Consider the following 18,569-nt stretch of genomic DNA (forward strand, 5'->3'; position numbering starts at 1 on the left):
AACAGAGGTCAGATAGACATGCCCATGTCTGGCTGCCTCCAAAACAACCCTTAAAGTGAAATGTAACCACACTGACCAACAGGAAGAGTTTCTAGACCAGTAAACATTGTAAGCGTCTGACCACTGATCTCTGTGATCTGTGCTCTCTGAGGTCTAGCTGAATAATTCTGATTGTTTCAGATTTGAGGTCAGATGATTTGTATTGACTGTCGCTCATTGAACCTGATCCTGTAGCAGCAAGGGAAAGACTAGCTGTAGATTTACACTACTAAAATAAACCTTTCATCAGCTTCACAAGCAGTCAAGTGAACTGCTACTGAATTTGACTTCTATATGGAGTACTGACCTACAACCCAACTGAAAGATTTGCTGCACATAGTTAATGGTTAATACAACTTTCAAGGGATTCTAAAATACATTATATAGTAACACCTTTAATGTGAAATTGTGCAAGGGACTATATATTTTAGCTGAATGATGGCACAATGAATTTGCTTAATAAAATGAAAAATTATTATGCATAAAATAGGGCTGTTTAAACCAAATCAAAGTTGAATCATGATAGATGCTTGACACTAGCCACGTTTACATGCAACCTAATAATCTGTTCATAATCAGATTGATGGATCAAAGCCTTCATGTAAACAACTCAATCAATCCAACTGAAATTGATCCAAACGAAATTTCGATTCAATTGAATTATCCTTGAATCTTGAACTCTCAGTTAGATAAAATATCTTGCGCATATGCGTCGTGCTATGATGCATATGTTTATTTAAGTCTTACGAACTGGTCAGTGGAGGTGACTGAATATTTGCTACATATTTGTTAAAATATAGCTTTTTTGGACATTTTTATATACATGTCATCAAAACTAAAACTGCAATTATTTTTGCGGTAGCTCCAGTGACACATGCGCTGAAAGTTTGTTCAGGATAGATGTAATACACATGTAAACGAATATGCAAATTGGACTGCAAAGTGTATAGTACGTAAGAAAAATTGTCAGAATCTGAAAATGGATTGGATTGAAGAAAATTTGTGCATTCAAAACATACCTAGTTTGTGTTATATTGTGTAGTTGACAATACCCAGCTTTACTGATAGTTGAGCATCTCAATCTTATGCAGAGAAACCTTTTATTTTATTTTATTTACTGGAAGCAGCGTAAATTTATCAGACTTGTAGTAGAGCTTCACTGCTGTTGTCTACCTCCTCTTTGGCGTAAAGGGAGTTGAATCAAGGCTACAGGAACACGAGCTGTTTCTAGGACAGATAAATATAGCAACAGCAGATCTACATCTCTTAAAGGAAAACCAGGCTCTGTTGTTCTAATAAAAACATACAATATAGTCCTCGGGAAAATGTACACTTGATACAGCTGTGAGAAGAAATGTAAAAACATACAAATGAAAAGAAAATACACAGTCCTCTGAGCAGGTCTGCAGGTGCAGCCGAAGTTTTACTGAATGATTTCAGAAAACAAGTATGTGATTTAAAATCTAGATGACCTCTGGTAGCAATCAATCTATTGCTGAAAGCAAAATGAAACATTCAACATCACAGCAGCAGCATTTTGCACTGTACAGCCAGAGGATTTCATCAGAAACGAGATATCACCCCTGCGACACCTCTACAAACACTGACAAACAGCAAAAGCACTTCCTTGAGCGATTGCAACTGGGTCACATCTGCCACTTGTCATTAGGGAGTTACCTCTCATCACAATCAAGCTGGCAAACAGACAGCACAATAATTGCTGCGTGTCTCCAGAATACAGAATACACCTGAGTGGATCCATGATACACGCACACGACTGCAGCCGCGCACATGAAAACACACACAATACGTGTATCCCCTTCCCTCTGCAAGAACAAAAAGGAGGCCAATGAAAGGAGGGGCTCTTTCAGAGAAAGCACAGGCTGGCCGTGGCAGACAAAGCATCTCCAAAATACGGTCCTCGGCTGGGCGCTGAGCGGCGGGCCGTAATTCAGCTATAAATATTTGATAAGGCTGAGTGCACTGGAATGTGCGTGGAGCTGTGAGGGGGGTTCATGCATAGCCAAGTGTGCTGGAGGCTTGACGCTCCGGGACGATCTGATGAAAGTCATGAAGGAACGTCGATTGCGCTTACACATGCACGTGTGGGATGTCGCAGCGAAGTAGTCATTAACAGTGACCGACAGATGCTCTGTCTTTCTTTGAACATATCAACACATCTCTCTGTGTTGTCTCTTTTGCATTGACCACAAACAGCATCATGAATGAGTAACAACTTTATTAATTCACTTCTCGCATTCCTGTATGTTCAAAATGCACAAGCGTGCTACTTACTAAGCAGTAATTTATGTATACAGTGTACCACCTTTTGTACCTTTGATTCATATCAAAATGAATATCTTAAAACATTCAACACTAATAAAATCAAATGTTATTCTGATTATTAGTCGACTTCTTGTCGTTCTTTCCGGCTGATTTGTTCTGTCTCGTCTAGTATTGCGTCAATCAGTATGCCAGTAGCGTAGTGTTGTTTGGTGATGCAATGAGTGAAAATTACATTTATAAAACTGGAGAAATCAGTCTCTAAATCCAAAATGAGACAGAAAGACAGACAAAGACCAAAAAAATGAGGTTAAACACTGGCACTGCATACACAAGATTTGTTGAATGAGAAAATCCTGAATAATTGCTTCTTTTTTGTTGGACAGGTATGGAAATTACTGTATAGAACTTACTGAAGTACTATTTAGACGATCATGCTGAAATATGTTGATAGATGGCAGTGCATTTTTACACAAAATTGGTTTCTTAAAATACATTGTCACTTGGGACATATTTAGTAAAATAAACATGCAATACAGTGAGGTCATGTGACACATTTAGTAGGTAGTATTAATTAGATGCTGCACATTTGTAGTGTATTTTAAACATAGCCTCTCGAAAACATGAGAACTGAATTAGTAACAGTTGTGATTGAGACATCCTGGGGGGAAACTAGCCGCCTGCAAACACTCAGGGTGTTTATGGAACATTGGATATGGCGTCTTCCTCCACAACAGATCTGTCGAATGCTGGAGAAACAACAACACTGCCAGAGAGCTATATGATGCAACAAATCTAGATCAGTGTCAGTGTGTTTATCGCACACTTGCACTGTAGGCAGCTTAGTCATCGATAATGGGAGCAATCTACTTTTATCAGAGCAGATCAGGGGTTACTGACACCACAGAACATGACTGACGATCCAGCCTCACTAAAGGTCTTGGTTCTTCTAAATTACTATCAGCATGATGTCATTACTCTGAGTTTCCCAAATGTTACCATCAAGCCATGCTGGGTGTTTCATGTAGTCTCAAGCCTGCTCATGTGCAAATTGGGAACGTAATGCTATTTGTGGTTGTAATGTTACCGCAAAGAGTGTGTGTTATTAATGTGTTATAAAGTAGCATAGTGCTATTGTAAATTACAGAGGCAGCAGCCAATGAGCCAAAGATTCTCTCATAAAACTCTCATGCCCTTTAAATCTTTTAATTTCAGTAAGAAAATTAGTCAAGAGTTTTTACAACACATTTTGATATTCCATGCATGCATATTTGTATACTATGATTTGTATATTGTCAGAACACATACTGCTAGCAGTAGCATGGCTGTATAACATTGCAAACGCACCCAGAGACAGAGAGTGAGCCATACTATTCTAAGTAATATTGCAGTACACAAGATTTACAACCTCACTGCAGAACTTCATCCCCATAAAACAGTGAAATTGAGCAGAAGGTTGGGACACCCAGCCAAGTCAGCTCTAACGACCAACTTCAGTTCAATGGTCACTTCCTGTCTAATGTGTTTCTAAAGAGAAGCACAAAGCAGGCAGTATGTGTGTGTCCTGCTCTAGAGAAAGCTGCACATTCCCTCTGCCTTCCTAAGAAAAGACAGACTCATGAGAAACCACAACACACTGCAGAGAAAAACACATCCCAGAAGGAGGAACGGTACTTTCCCACATGTGCCTGACATATCCCACCTCAAACAGACACACACACACACACACACAATAATTGAAACAACATTCCCTTATAACATCCAATAACAGCGCAAACACACCTTTATCATTATCATCTGAAATGCAGATTAGTTCACTTCAGAATTAAAATTTCCTGATAATTCACTCACTGCCATGTCATCCTATGTTTATGTTTTTCTTTCTTCAGTTGAAAAGAATGCGTGATGTAGGCGGAAGTACGGTCTCATTTTCTCCTCCAACTTCAAAATCATCTGACATCTTTGTTTTACCTTTTTTGTAAAGGAAAAACATTCACTTTGCAGACACTGGATCTGTTCTTTCGCCTACGTCACGCGTACCCATTCCAACGTGATTACGTAATGCGTGGCACATTGCAGAGCTAGTTCAAGTCAAGCATTTGTGGTTAAAAAGTATATACTTTTTTATTTATTTTTTTTTAGAAAATGACCGATAGTTCCACTAGACAAGACCCTTATTGCTCGTCTGGGATCATGTAGAGCCCTTTGAAACGCTACTGAAACTGCAATTTGGTCCAACCCATTGTACCCTGGTGAAGTCCACTAAATGGAGAAAAATCCTGGAATGTTTTCCTCAAAAAACCTTAATTTCTTTTAAACTGATGAAAGAAAGACATGAACATCTTGGATGACATGGGGGTGGGTATGTAAATGGCAGTTTTCATTTCTGGGTTGTGAACTATGAGTGTGGGTATGTAAATGGCAGTTTTCATTTCTGGGTTGTGAACTATTCCTTTAAAAAGTACATAAAGCTTTAGTAAGCGAGGCCATGGACACGTTTCCTCCCCGCGGGTCCAGACGACTGCGTGACGTAGGCGGAAGTACGGTCTCATTTTCTCCTCCAACTTCAAAATCATCTGACATCTTTGTTTTACCTTTTTTGTAAAGGAAAAACATTCACTTTGCAGACACTGGATCTGTTCTTTCACCTACGTCACGCGTACCCATTCCAACGTGATTACGTAATGCGTGGCACATTGCAGAGCTAGTTCAAGTCAAGCATTTGTGGTTAAAAAGTATATACTTTTTTATTTATTTTTTTTTAGAAAATGACCGATAGTTCCACTAGACAAGACCCTTATTGCTCGTCTGGGATCATGTAGAGCCCTTTGAAACGCTACTGAAACTGCAATTTGGTCCAACCCATTGTACCCTGGTGAAGTCCACTAAATGGAGAAAAATCCTGGAATGTTTTCCTCAAAAAACCTTAATTTCTTTTAAACTGATGAAAGAAAGACATGAACATCTTGGATGACATGGGGGTGAGTAAATTATCAGGAAATTTTAATTCTGAAGTGAACTAATCCTTTTAGTTGTATGTGCCACTTTTATGGCGCATTTTGTCCTACTCGTGGTTTGACAGTCCCCCTCCACTTTCCTTGTATGGAAAAGAGCACTCAGGATACTCCTCAAAACATTGCCTTTTGTGTTCCACAGAAGAAATAAAATCATACAGGTTTGGAACAAAATTATGTTGAGTAAACAATGACCATTTTCGTTTTTGGGTGAACTATCCGTCTAAAATGACAGTTCTGGAACAAGACTGTCTCTCGTCCTCTCTCTCTCTCGGATCTGAGAGGCATAATTAGAAACAGCCGCACTATGCACAGTGCTGCATTGAAGGAGCTGTTTGCTAAATGGGTCATAGTGCAACCCTGCCCTTCCTCCCTCAAACACACACATACATACACCGTTTCAGGCAGTACACTTCTCAGTGGATCAAGCAGATTAAATGCCCCTCCAGACTTTGCCCCAGAGAGAGAGAACAGGACGATATAATCAGCTTACTTCTCTGGAATGAACGAACAGGCCTGTCAAAACACAAGACACCTCCGTCTGCTATCAACCTAACAAACACTAGACGACCCCTGTTCCAACGCCCAACCAAAAACAGGCACACCATCCATCCTTGTCTCAAATAAACGGGGGCTTTCCACACAGCTGCAGTTCTATCCGACACCCACCGTCTGTCTGGGCCGCTCACATGTCTTTCGCAGTATTGCTTTAATAAGCGTACAAGCAGGAAAAATCCCCTGCAACTTTAATTCTCAGTTCTGCCGGTCCGTCCTTGATAGTGTTTTGTGCGCAAGAGAGAAGGCTTGTCGCTTTTGCAAGGCATTGAAAGGTGCTTGTGTTTTCGAGCAGTTAAGTTAGCACCCTGTAGCTGTAGACACAATAACACAATTGACTGCACACAAGCAGATGGTTGATAAACATCCTGTTAGACGAAGACATGAATGATCCAACCCGCCCTGATGTAACCGGCTCAACATGAGACATTTACCCTCAATGTCTTCAGGCTATACAGTCTGAAAGTCATAAAAAGGCTTATTTATAGAAAACAAGAGATTGTTTACCTCTTCGCTGGTCTTGAGGATGAGCCCAAGCCGATGGTGGAGCTCGGTCAGTGGACACGCGCCACTCAAGTTAAAGAAACTCGAGTGGGACGCAGATGAGCGAGAGAAAAAGAGGAAGAAAGGCAAAACAAACAAGCACAAGTTTCTCTCAAAGACGTCTTGTGGTCTTTAAAAGAAGAGGCGTGCTTTGAAAAGAGACCTTCCCTGCTCAGACGCTGGCCACATGTCAGACATTTTATGTGGCTGACAGGAAACACAGAATGAGAGAAAAGCCTCCGCTGCCGCAGAGCTCAAAGAAACAGGGCGAGGAGGACTAAAAAGTGAAGCGGACCGTTCGTTCACTCGCTCCCTCTTCTGCTCGTCTTTCTGTATCTGAGCATCAGACTGTTAGCGAGTCTGTCGTCAGCGGTGCCAGAGAACAATTCCGATCCGTCCAGTGAGCGATGTTTCTCGGCCTGCCTGAGTCTGGAACTGGGTCAGGCTGCCTGCTTCCTCCAGAGCCTGGTTACACAAGCGGTTAACACACACACACACACACAAACACACTCCGCCACTGCAGCGATCAGGAAGCTCTTGAGAGTCACGTACTAAAAGAACAAGCAAGCACAGGCTGCTATTGTATTTTCCCTCTCGTCATGGTTTTTTGGTTTGCTGTTACGCAGACAAGTTTTTCAGTGGCTGTTTGTGTGGTGAGAAAATCAGTGTGGCACTGTAGAGAGTGAAATGAAAGAATCAGAGAGAAAGAGAGAGAGAGTGAGAGAGGAAAAGAGAGGGTGGGGGTGGCATGGAGGCGAGTGTAAACCATGAAAAGGGCGTTGCTATGTACAATGTAACTAATCTCCCACCATCACAGGTGGCAGAGCCGCCCCACAGTATGACTCACCCTGATGAGCAGGCCACTGGTGCGCGCACATAAACACACACACACACACACACACACACACACACACACACACACACACACACACACACACACACACACACACACACACACACTAAGAATTAAAGGGATAGTTCACCCAAAAATGAAAATTCTGTCATGTCGTTCCAAACCATATGACTTTCTAAGGAACACAGAAGCAGATCTTTGGTTGAATGTCCTGGCTGCTTTTTGCCATACAATTGAATTGAATGGGATCTCTTTAGCTCCAAAAATGACAAATAACCATGAAAGAAGCTCACATTACCCATGAGTGGTATTTCAAGTCTTCTAAAGACTAGAATGTATGGTAGGTGTCAAAGGCACTGTATTACAACGGTTTGCTTCTTACCTCAAAAATAGGACATTTTCTGTAAATTTAGGGAAATTTTCCTCATCATCTGCGCCCGTTTTACGTGGTGTGCCCCAGGGATCCATTTTGGGACATTTATTGTTTTCCCTTTATATGCTTGCCTTTGCCCACATTTTTCAGAAATACAACATTTCATATCACTTTTATGAAGACGATTCTCAGTTTTACCTTCCAGTACGGCTTGACACCACTGTTTCATTCGATTTGTTATTGAAATGTATAAATGATATCAAGAGGTGGGTGACATAATTTTCTAGGGATCTCCCCTGAAGCCCAGTTAGGTCCTCTCTCAACCAATGTACACAAACAAATCAAAAGCCTTGGAGTAATCTTAGGTTAGGGCACTTAGATCTTCTGATCACTTGCTTTTGATTGTGCCACAGTGTCACTACAAATCAAAGGGTGATCAGGCCTTTTCTGTGGCTGGGCCCAAGCTTTGGAATGTGAGGTCTGCTCCTTAATTTGACATTTTTAAATCTACTCTTAAATAATATTTTTATTCTTTAGCTTTTGGGAACATGTAATTGTTGTATTTATTGTGTACTTTGGATCAATCCATATTGTGTTTAAATGTGCTTTATAAATAAATGTTGTTGTTGTTGTTAATGTTCTAAAGTCACCCAAAAGTTTCATGTGAGGAAAACACAGACATTGAAGTCTTTATTCCCTAAAATTCTTGCTATTAAATGTTTTGTGCTTACCTATACTGGTCAATAAGTCATGCAATAACCAATGGAATTTGGTATCACTGAATCATTAAATCTTGCACAAGCATCTTAACATGCTATATTTTAATCCCCATCCAAATGTGGCAAACACATTAATCCATACTCCCTGTCAACAGAGTACACTTTGAAAAGTTTGCGTGTGAAAGAGAACAATTTTCCTCAAATGGCTCTTTTTTACTCAAGACTGTTTACCATTAGGATTTGTACAGAGGCTCCGTAGATTTGCACTAAACAAGCCTGAACAGACAATGAGCGAGAGAGATCGACTAAGCGTGTGCGATTACAGGTCTTCAAGTCAAGTCATATATTCCTGAAAAAAAAAAATGTTTGAAGAGGAAGGAGATACATCAACTTCAGCATTACCCCATTACTGGTCTGTTGAGCCTTGTAAAGTGGCACACAAAGTTAAAATAATTTCAACACCAATGAATGAATCAGTGTTTTTGAACGTATTAGTTGAATTCATGGTTTAATGATTATTGGTTTGAATTAAATGGACTCAATCATAGACAGCCCTTGCAACCACCTAGTGGCGTAACAATGTAACCTGCATTGACTGACAGCCTGTCTAGAATGTGCAAAGACAAGCAGTGCTGATACTGGTGAAATATCAGCAGTCTTAGAGAGCCTTTCGTCCAGTCAGATTCGAAGATGTGAACTAACTGTTATACATAACAGCCCAACAAGCTAATTATCACGTTTATATTCTGTTATGTGGACCATTATTTTCACATTCTGTTCTTTTTTCCCCTTTAGTTCCTGTTTCCCCGCTCTGTTTAGTTTCGCGTTCATTGGTTACTGATTATGTCCTCGTTAGTTGCAATAGTTGCGTATTACTTTCACATACATGTAATTTACTTTCCTTTGTTCCACCCCTCTTTATATAGCCCTGTGTTTCAGTTGTTTTTGGTCAGTTCTCGTTTATGCACTGTGTGGTTTGCGTTATTCTCCTGCATGTTCATTTAGAGAGTGTGGATTATTAATAAAGCCTGTTTTGTTTTTGAGTCGCCTTCTTGCCTGCTGACCACATCATAACACTCATTTACATAGCAAAAATAAATAAATAAATAATTACAGTTTAAAAAAACATTGTGATACGCATACTGAGCTAAACTTTCCACAGAAAATCATACCGGTGACATGAGTGTGGGTATGTAAATGGCAGTTTTCATTTCTGGGTTGTGAACTATTCCTTTAAAAAGTACATAAAGCTTTAGTAAGCGAGGCCATGGACACGTTTCCTCCCCGCGGGTCCAGACGACTTTCTCAGCAGCTCGGCATTCAAATGGCCATGCTGGGCTGAAATACAATCCCGCTGAAACCCATTAGTCACCGGACGCACTTGCAGAGAGGACACAATAATCCACATAAATTAAAATGAAGGGACAGGCGTTTGGCTCACAGGTAGGATGTCCTTGGCTCAGACGTGGTGTATAATGCAGTAGAGAATTAAAGGGAAGTGTGTGCCCACTAGAGCGATCAGGACACGGACAGAGGGGCAGGAGTGTGGGTGGGTTTCCTTACACTCCAGTGGCTGTGCCCACCTCAAGGGCAGGACACCATGTTCAGTCTCCTGAAGCGAAGACAGGAACTGTGAGAAAATAACAGCTCTGTTTGTCCTACAGATACAGGCACAAAGATTAAGACACAAATAATGAATAAACTTTTAAAGACATCAATGTCCATTTTTAGGAGACAAAATTGATCCTATTTGCTCTTTTACTAAATACATCAGGTCTTGTTTTGCACGCTTCATTAGTGCACATTATTCTAAACTAAATAAAGTCAATAACTTTATTTTGCCACTAAAACAACTTTTCTACTGACGTAATTAGGTAAAATTATATTTACCAAGTCAATGGGTTTGATAGCCTCAAAATTCTTAGGCAACAATTACTGCCAGGCAACAATGTCAAGTCCAATTGCTTAGAAAAGTAAGAGCAGTATCCTCCAAAAGCCACACAATTTGAACACTTAAACACTAACCAACAATAGCTATGTTTCCATCCACCTATTTGTATGTGCATTTTGGGATATCGCCTCAATAACTGCTGGATGGAAACACCAAGATGCGCTCATTTGAGTCGGACACATTTTTTATTCATAAATGTTTTATGTGATATTCCAAATTTGCAAATAAGTTATATGTGCAACTCTGGATGGAAGCAGCTAATTTCACCAGTAAATCAAACAGAATTGCAATTAAAAGTCACCCAAAATATGCATTGTGTTATTTCAAACCTGTATGACGTTCTTACCTCTATGGAAAATCTATTTTTAAGATTGTTATTAAAAGCAAACAGTTTTGATGAACAATGACTTCCATTTGTATGGGAAAAAAGGCATATCAAAATATCTTTATCATCAAAATCTCAATTCTTTTGTGGTCCACAGACAAAAGTCAAACAGGTTTGAAATGACATCAGAGTGAGGAAATTATGACAATTATGCCAATTTAAGTCATTATAAATGGTTTATAAGAGGCACAAGCACAGACGTGCTAGAACAAGGTGCACACACACACACACACATCAGGAATGAAGAGCCAGTGAAGATAACCGCATGACATTTGAAGCCGCCCGTGTTGAAAAGCAGGAAGTGGCAGGAAATGAGTGTTCCCTCTCTCTCAGACAGCATGATAAAAGCCTGCTGGAGTCCAGAGCGTCTATGCCGCAGTGTGTTCTTGGCACCCGAGCTGTCATGCTCAAAAGACCCAAAGCGCTCCACCATGATCAAAGACCATTTTCACGTGCAGAAACCCAATCCCACGTCTCGTGCTCATTCCGTCTCTCTCAGTACACTGCCATCGTGCAGTCACACACAGCACACACCGCTTTAAAAAATTACAGACATGCTGCTGTGATTTCCCACAAGTCTTTTATTAGTAAATGCATTACATTCTCTCAGATTGTTAGTTCTTACTCAGAATATGAGGAATGCTTTGAATTTTCTGTGTTGATTTTGAAAATCTGTGTAATACGCTGGAATTAGGTTGACCAGACATTTCCTTATATTATTATATAAATCTAAAATATAATTTCTAAATAGCCTAAAATGTATTGGTTTTGTGTTCCTATTGATATGCTCTCTACAGCCCTCATACCTTCTATGTATGTGTAATTGCATTCACAATGCCTTCACAATTAAGTTGGTGAAACTACTTTTCAATCATTACCTTCAGCAAGCACGATTCACATCAATCAGATTACAGCATTCACACTGGGAGCATAAATTGTGTGGTGTCACGTCCCAGAATTCATCCCATTCACCGAAATGAAAACGCCTCACTCACACAGTATGTGTAAAAACCGGCATTTTAAAATGTAAAAAAATTACACAAGAATTCCTGTGTTTTCATCCTGGTCAGGATCACATTAGCCAAAAGAGAGAGTATTGAACTAAATGAACTAAATGAAACACTTTAACATTAGTTAACACATTAGCTATCATGAACTGAAAATTTACCATTTCTTATTTTATAAATAAATAGAAGTTAATGTTAATTTCTGCATATAATACATTTTTAACATTTAAAAAGTGCATAGGCTAAATTTTACATCTAAACCTAGATAACTGATTCCTAATGCATAAAATAACCCCTTAACTACTGTCAATGTTCTCTTCTTTGAAAAGCACAATATGGTCACCCTATCTTGAATGGATTTAAATGTCGAATTTAATGATGCTGAAAGTACTATGCTCTATTTGAAGCTGAATGTACAATGAAGAAAAAAATATTTAGTAAACGAACCCACAAAACCATGAAGTTTTTTTCTTTAGAAAGAAGTGAACTGAAAATAAGTTAAAAATCAAAGTTAACAGCACAGGTTTTAAGTGATTAGAGAAAATGTGAAGCTTATCTAGTTTAGCAAGTAACAAGAATTTCCCGTCATCACCACACCAGTAGAAACTTAAAAGCAGACAGGAGCATGTGCTGTAGCCAGCAGAACAAAACTGAATTAACAGATTACACAGATATGCAGGACGTGACGTGAATTAATACATTCGAATAACCAGATTTCAACATAACTTACAAATAAGACTTTTCAATAACAACAGCAAAGCGTGACATCATCAGATTTCTCACACCGTGTCTACACCAGACATGAGCGGCACAACACGACAAAAGCAAATACAACCCATTATAATCATTGACGCTGTCTACACTGCATGTGATGCAACAACAAACCATTCTATTTCTGACGTACTTCAAGCTTTTGATACAAAGAACAAATAGATTTGCTACGGCCGCTTTGTCGCGTCCAGTGTGGACAGCTTCTAGCTAAATTTTCTAGGCTATTCATTAAGCAGCAAAACTTTCAACATTAATAAAAATAAGAAATGTTTCTTGTGCACCATATCAGCATATTAAAATGATTTCTGAAGAATCATGTGACACTGAAGACTGGATTAATGGCTGCTTCTGTTTTTTTGACCAAATAAATGCAGCCTTGTTGAAAATTAGATACTTATTTGAAAAACATTCTGGCCCCAAACTTTTGAACAGTAGTGCACACACAAACAAGAGTTGCAGAGAGAACAAAAAAAAAAAAAAAACATCACTCTAGGCTTTATTGGTTGATAACAATTTTTCCCAATTTTCTCTAATGCAAAATGGAAGCTCTAGACACTGTGACATTTCATTTAATGGAGCGTTCCTCTTCTGTTCTGCCTGTTTTGCATAATAACTTTAACCATTCAAATTGCTCGGCTCCGATAGGGTCAGGTAGCAGCTCGGCAGCTGTGATCGCATTCATGCAATTAACGTCCCGGCAAATGCTGTGGCATAAACCTCAGGAAACGCTGCCTTATCTCCTGCTTTAAGGTCATGAAGATGAAATACAGTGCCAATTATGCGTGAACCCAGAAAAGCACTGAGCACCAAGAAGGAAGAATTTCACCGGTGAAGATTTTAATCATCAAGCTCGTATGATTCCCGATCAATAAGAGAGTGTAATCTTCAGCGCAGTGAGAGCAGCTTGTGTGGATCAGGTTTGGAGATGCCCGGGTGAACACTCCAAGAATATCCCTTTCAGTGCAGGGACTTCAAGCTAGTTAATCTGTCTGCCAGCTGCCCAAGAGACAACATGGCAAACCTGTATTCAGATGTCCTGACAAGAGCATCGGCAGAATTTCACTGGCTGAAGTGTTAAATGATATTGAGCTTCACTCTCTTGATTTCTCTTGACATATTGTAGGGAACAACACATTCAAGTTTCATGGCAGGGCCCCTCTCTTTACATTTTGATTGGATCTTGGTGGACTAGCACAAACAAAGGTCAAACACCATCAGATAAGGATGCTAGGACAACTGACAGACACCTCAACCGCGGGAAGGACAGGACTTTTCATTAGTCCACAGGCAGTTTCTGCTCTGCACCCATCTTGAGACTAATGCCTATGGTTTAAGCCAACTGCGATGAAAATTCCTTTGAACACTTTGGATGCAAGAACAGTGGCTGAAACAAAGACACACCAAAATTATTAATTCATAACCATGTTTGGAAACCTTAAAACTGATGTAAACTAAAGCACATCCATTTTATATGAATTCAGAGAAATATGTACTCTCAGTGACAGCTATTTGTAGTGTAACGTCTTGCACAAAGCTTTTAATGTACAAATGAATGCATGCATGACAGTTCAACCTTTTCCCACCTTGGTTGGAGTATCTGTTCATGACATTGCCAAATGTATTCTGGTGGTGGTTTGGAAAGTGACAAATGCATTGATAAAACTTTAAAAGACACTGTAAATACTTCTGTGTGCTTTATGCAAATGAGTTCCACAAGGGAAAGAAGGGTGAGCCACACTGTGTTTGTCTTCTCTAATGCCAACAGCCAATCACAGCAATGGAATGGAGAAGCACCAAATTGCAATCTCCTCATCGGAAAGGGATAAATGTACCCTTTCAACAGACACTCCTTGTTCTGAGTCTCCCATGTAGTGAGACACTAACAGATACATACAAGTTCTGAGTCTCCGGCCTGTGAAGGAAGAGACAACAACAGATTCCATACTCTGAGGCTACGTTTAGACTAGCGCGTTTTTGTTTTAAATGCATAACTTTTGCTATGGTTATGCCTGGCATCGACACTACTCCGGAGTTTTCAACCCTCAAAAATTGAGACTTTTGGAAATGCTGCAGTTGCGTTTCAGTGTTGATGGACCAAAATGGAGATCATTGTGTATCCTTCCCTGATTCATCAACATAGCATATGACCATTATGCTACCGGAACATGACAATAACAGACGAGCCTAGACAATTTTGTAAACAATAACATGGAGATGAAACTGCAAGCTTTGCTGATTTTATTGTCCTTTTTAGCAGCCATTGTACAGTTAAACTCTGCATTTTATGATATTGCAGCTGCATACATGCCCAAGAGGCAAGCTATTAGAGCAATCTGCAACTGTTTACACTTGTACGCACATGCCCAGTGTGCATGTATGGTCATGTGACATGCGTTTTCGGTGGTGTAGTCTGGACGGAGATCTTTTCTGAAACACAGTGGAAATGCCAGTATGAACGAGGATCGTTTTCATTTTAAAATGCTGTGTTAAAATGAAAACACACTAGTGTGGACATAGCCTGAGTCTACAGCTAGTGAGGCTCTGAGCCTCCAGTCTGTGAAGAAAGAGACATTAACAACTACGTACAGTCTTTATCCAGCGAGACAATAACAGATGCAGCATGCCCTGAGTCTCCGTGCCAAAGAGACAAAAGCGGATTGACTAAGTCTGAGTCTCTAGCCAGAGAGGCAGAAGACAAACAGACATTTGCAATAAGGTTAAGCTCCAGCAAGTAAACCTTCACTTAGTCTTCAAGAACATCATATTACAACATATTAGTCCATGTCAATATACTAGTGTTTCTTGCACTGCTACTGCAAAACAATGAATATCAGTTGTGCCACCTGACAATATTAATAATGACAGAGTATATGCTGAATACTGGATTTTTTTCCCATTTCAATTACATAAAAAAAACCACAAATACAAATACAAGTGTTTAGTCAACAGTCTCTATTAAAGCACATCACAACATTAGTAGGAACTGGAATAGGATACACTACAATGCACTTATTGTGTACATACATGTTTTACATTGTGCTTACATTTAAAAAAAGCCTGTATATTACATCTGTAATTAGTTTTTGTAATGACATATATAATTAGACTGTGGACCCTTCCCTTACCACTTAATCCATCCTTAAACCTTCCCATACCACCAAACCTGTTCTAATCTTACCCGCCGATCCCAGCTCAATTGATCCTTCGCCGGGAGATTGATTGACAAGTGATCTAACCAATCATAACGCCAAATCCGCCATTTTGTCCGACAAAGCAGTCAGGAGTTAGAAGGTTAACTTCAGTGGGCTTGAACTTAAAAAAAAATGGTGTGTACTGATGTCTTTCCACATTTGAAACAACATTCCATGTTTATTTTATGCTATAAATTAACTAGTAGGAAGAGATGTTCGGTTCATGAGACACTTGAGCATAGGAGCTACAGCAATCTGTCACAACACATTAAAGAGCCACAAAACTGTTTTTATTGTTTAAATTTCTTTAAAAATTACACAGTTTGGAAGCTGGGACTTTGTTTAATATCATAAGAAACCTGCTCTGTCAACGTGTTGTCAGTGTCCTCTTTGCTATGCTTTGTATTTTTCACTGTGTGTAGGGTGACAGCACCATGGCTTGTCGGACAAAGCAACAGTAACTGAGGGCGGCGGGTCTTTACAAAGGGTCAATAGCAGCACAGGTGTTTTACAAATCAACATGAATGAGTACACTGTATAAAACAATTTTTTTTTTTTTTTTGATGTGAGTACATAGTAGTTAAAGAATAAAATAAATAAAATATTTAAATATCAATAAAAAAAATTTATTAATATGTTAGTGTACTCCAAAAAGTTGGCAAAATAAACTTAAAGCTATTGATTGTACTTAATTTCAAGCATAAAGCAGCACATCCAAACCGTCTGACTTTGTCTTCATTTTGAGTGCAATAAATAAATAAATAAATAAATAAAGAGACTCAAGCAGGAGAACTGATCTGTGAGTGGTAGTGCTGAAAGCTTTGGTTGGTTTGTGAGATTCATCTGACATTCATCAATAAGCCTTTGTTTTCATCTTCTCACTCTCTCACCAGCACTGCAAATCACAACACAAATCAGACAAATGTCATCACAGGCAAATGACCACACGTTAGGGCTGCACGATATATCGCATTTTGTCAGTAAAGCCGGTTCCCTGATTACCGTTAAATCGCCATCACCTGCTTTCAAATGGAGCGGCATTTAATAGACAGAGCCGTAGTTCACTGACAAGCCACGCAATATCGCGTTCATATCGCAGATGAATCGCCTTTGATAATGAGCGCGATACTGCGTGGAAAACACGGCATCACTGTGCATCACCTTTGTCTATGAAACATTTCAACCCAAATATGCTGATTTACAACCAATAATAAGTCTTCAAGAAAATGATATTATAGCATATTTGTGTTTCTTGCACTGCTACTCAGCAAAAGAAACTGCATTCGAACTGAGACCTAACAGTGTGATTTGAATGTAATGAAATGCCTGGGTTCTGTCATATTATACAAAAATAAATAGATGACATGTCTTTCGATAGTTAACCAAGTTGTTCAGCAAGATGCTTGTCAAACTTTTGCTCCACTACTAACTGTAGTTCACGACAAACTATATTCTTTTACTATGTTCTTTTATTTATCACACAAACAAATTTATTTCTCTTTGTTAAGTGTGATAATCTTGATCAGCATTGTACAATATCAGAGGGATCTGCAGGACACCCTAAATAAGCAGACCAGCACATGTCAATATCAATTAATCAGAATCCAATATGAGCAAAAGCAAGGTCTAAAACACATCACATGACTTAGGTGGCACTCAAAACATATTCACTCAAGCAACATCAAATATGTTGTGATGAGTGAATGAGTATGTGTATGAGTGTTAATATACACATGCACATGCATAGCATAATTGGCATAGCAGTGAATTCAGCAGTCATTTTTCACTTTTTTAAGGAGCTTGTCAACTGTGAGACAGGCAGTCAGTGAATGCACAGTAGAGACACACATAAAATCACTCTCGTATGGTTGCTGAGAAGATATAGGCACAAATAACAGCCAATGAGGCATCTCAGTCTGTCACTGTGCACTGCTTCTAAAATAAGGCACAAAGACACTATTTACACACTCACTGCTGCTGCTGTGAAACTCCAGTGACTTATTACACAATTCACACGCTCCACATCTGTTGAATGGCCTTAGAGATTTTTTTCTCATTAAAAAGTTTTACACAAAGAAATGGCACTACAAACTCTCGCTATTGGACCCATTTGAATGTGGAATAGATTAAGTCGACTGCAAATAGTGCATTATTAACTGAAATCGTTTTCTTTTGCACGATGCTGCATCCACACTGAAAGGTGTCCGAATAAAATTACAATTGTATAGCCAGACAACACTGATTAAAATTTTTAAGTCTTTGATGTGGATTTATCTTCTTAAAGGGGAAGTATCATGGAAAATAGGACTGCTCTGTTGAAATAAAAGTCTGATCTACTGTGTACACATACAAAAAAAAGAAAAAGTATGGACAGTAATGTGTAACATTAACAAAAAGATTTAAAGGGACAATTCAACCAAAAAAATTAAACATAGAAGCTTAGGTTTTCCTCTAACTGTTCCTATAAAACTCTTTGTTAATGTTAATCCTTAGTGTCCATAAATGTTTGGTTTCTTTATTTGGGTGGGGGTGCTGGGGAGTATGTGTACACAGAGCAGTCTAAAATCACTGACCGAAAGGCTGACATTTAAGTAGCGCTTCCCCAATGACATGTTTTAACTGTGTCAGTGTCTATTTTCTGCACACAACATGGATAAACATGTAACGCTTCAACAGGTACAATGAAAACTTCTGTTTCATTTTACCTGTTTCGGTTTCAGTGTTTCGGAAAAAAATTATTTTGGTGCATCGGATGAAACAGGATTTTAATTTTTTGATAACTATACCTAGCTCTAATGCTATTTCATGCATTCTGACTTATTTACACAGGTAAAGAGTTGGATTCTCTTGCTAAACATGGCCAAAGTTGACGTATGACGTAGTAT

The 18,569-nt window shown here is 39.1% G+C and overlaps 1 protein-coding gene across 4 annotated transcripts in view; it reads right to left on the reverse strand.

Moving 5' to 3' along the window:
- Nucleotides 1-18,569, reverse strand: part of jmjd1cb (jumonji domain containing 1Cb) — a 160,028-nt gene that overhangs the window by 48,180 nt on the left and 93,279 nt on the right. Inside the window, exon 2 of one of the 4 annotated variants that reach the window (XM_067370107.1) lies at nucleotides 6,399-10,037. The exons of the other annotated variants lie outside the window; for them this stretch is intronic. The gene's annotated coding sequence lies outside the window, so the exon portion shown is untranslated. The remainder of the gene's footprint in view (nucleotides 1-6,398; nucleotides 10,038-18,569) is intronic. 4 annotated transcript variants of the gene reach the window in all.

This window comes from Chanodichthys erythropterus, chromosome 19 (genome assembly GCF_024489055.1).
Source record: "Chanodichthys erythropterus isolate Z2021 chromosome 19, ASM2448905v1, whole genome shotgun sequence".
NCBI lineage: Eukaryota > Metazoa > Chordata > Actinopteri > Cypriniformes > Xenocyprididae > Chanodichthys > Chanodichthys erythropterus.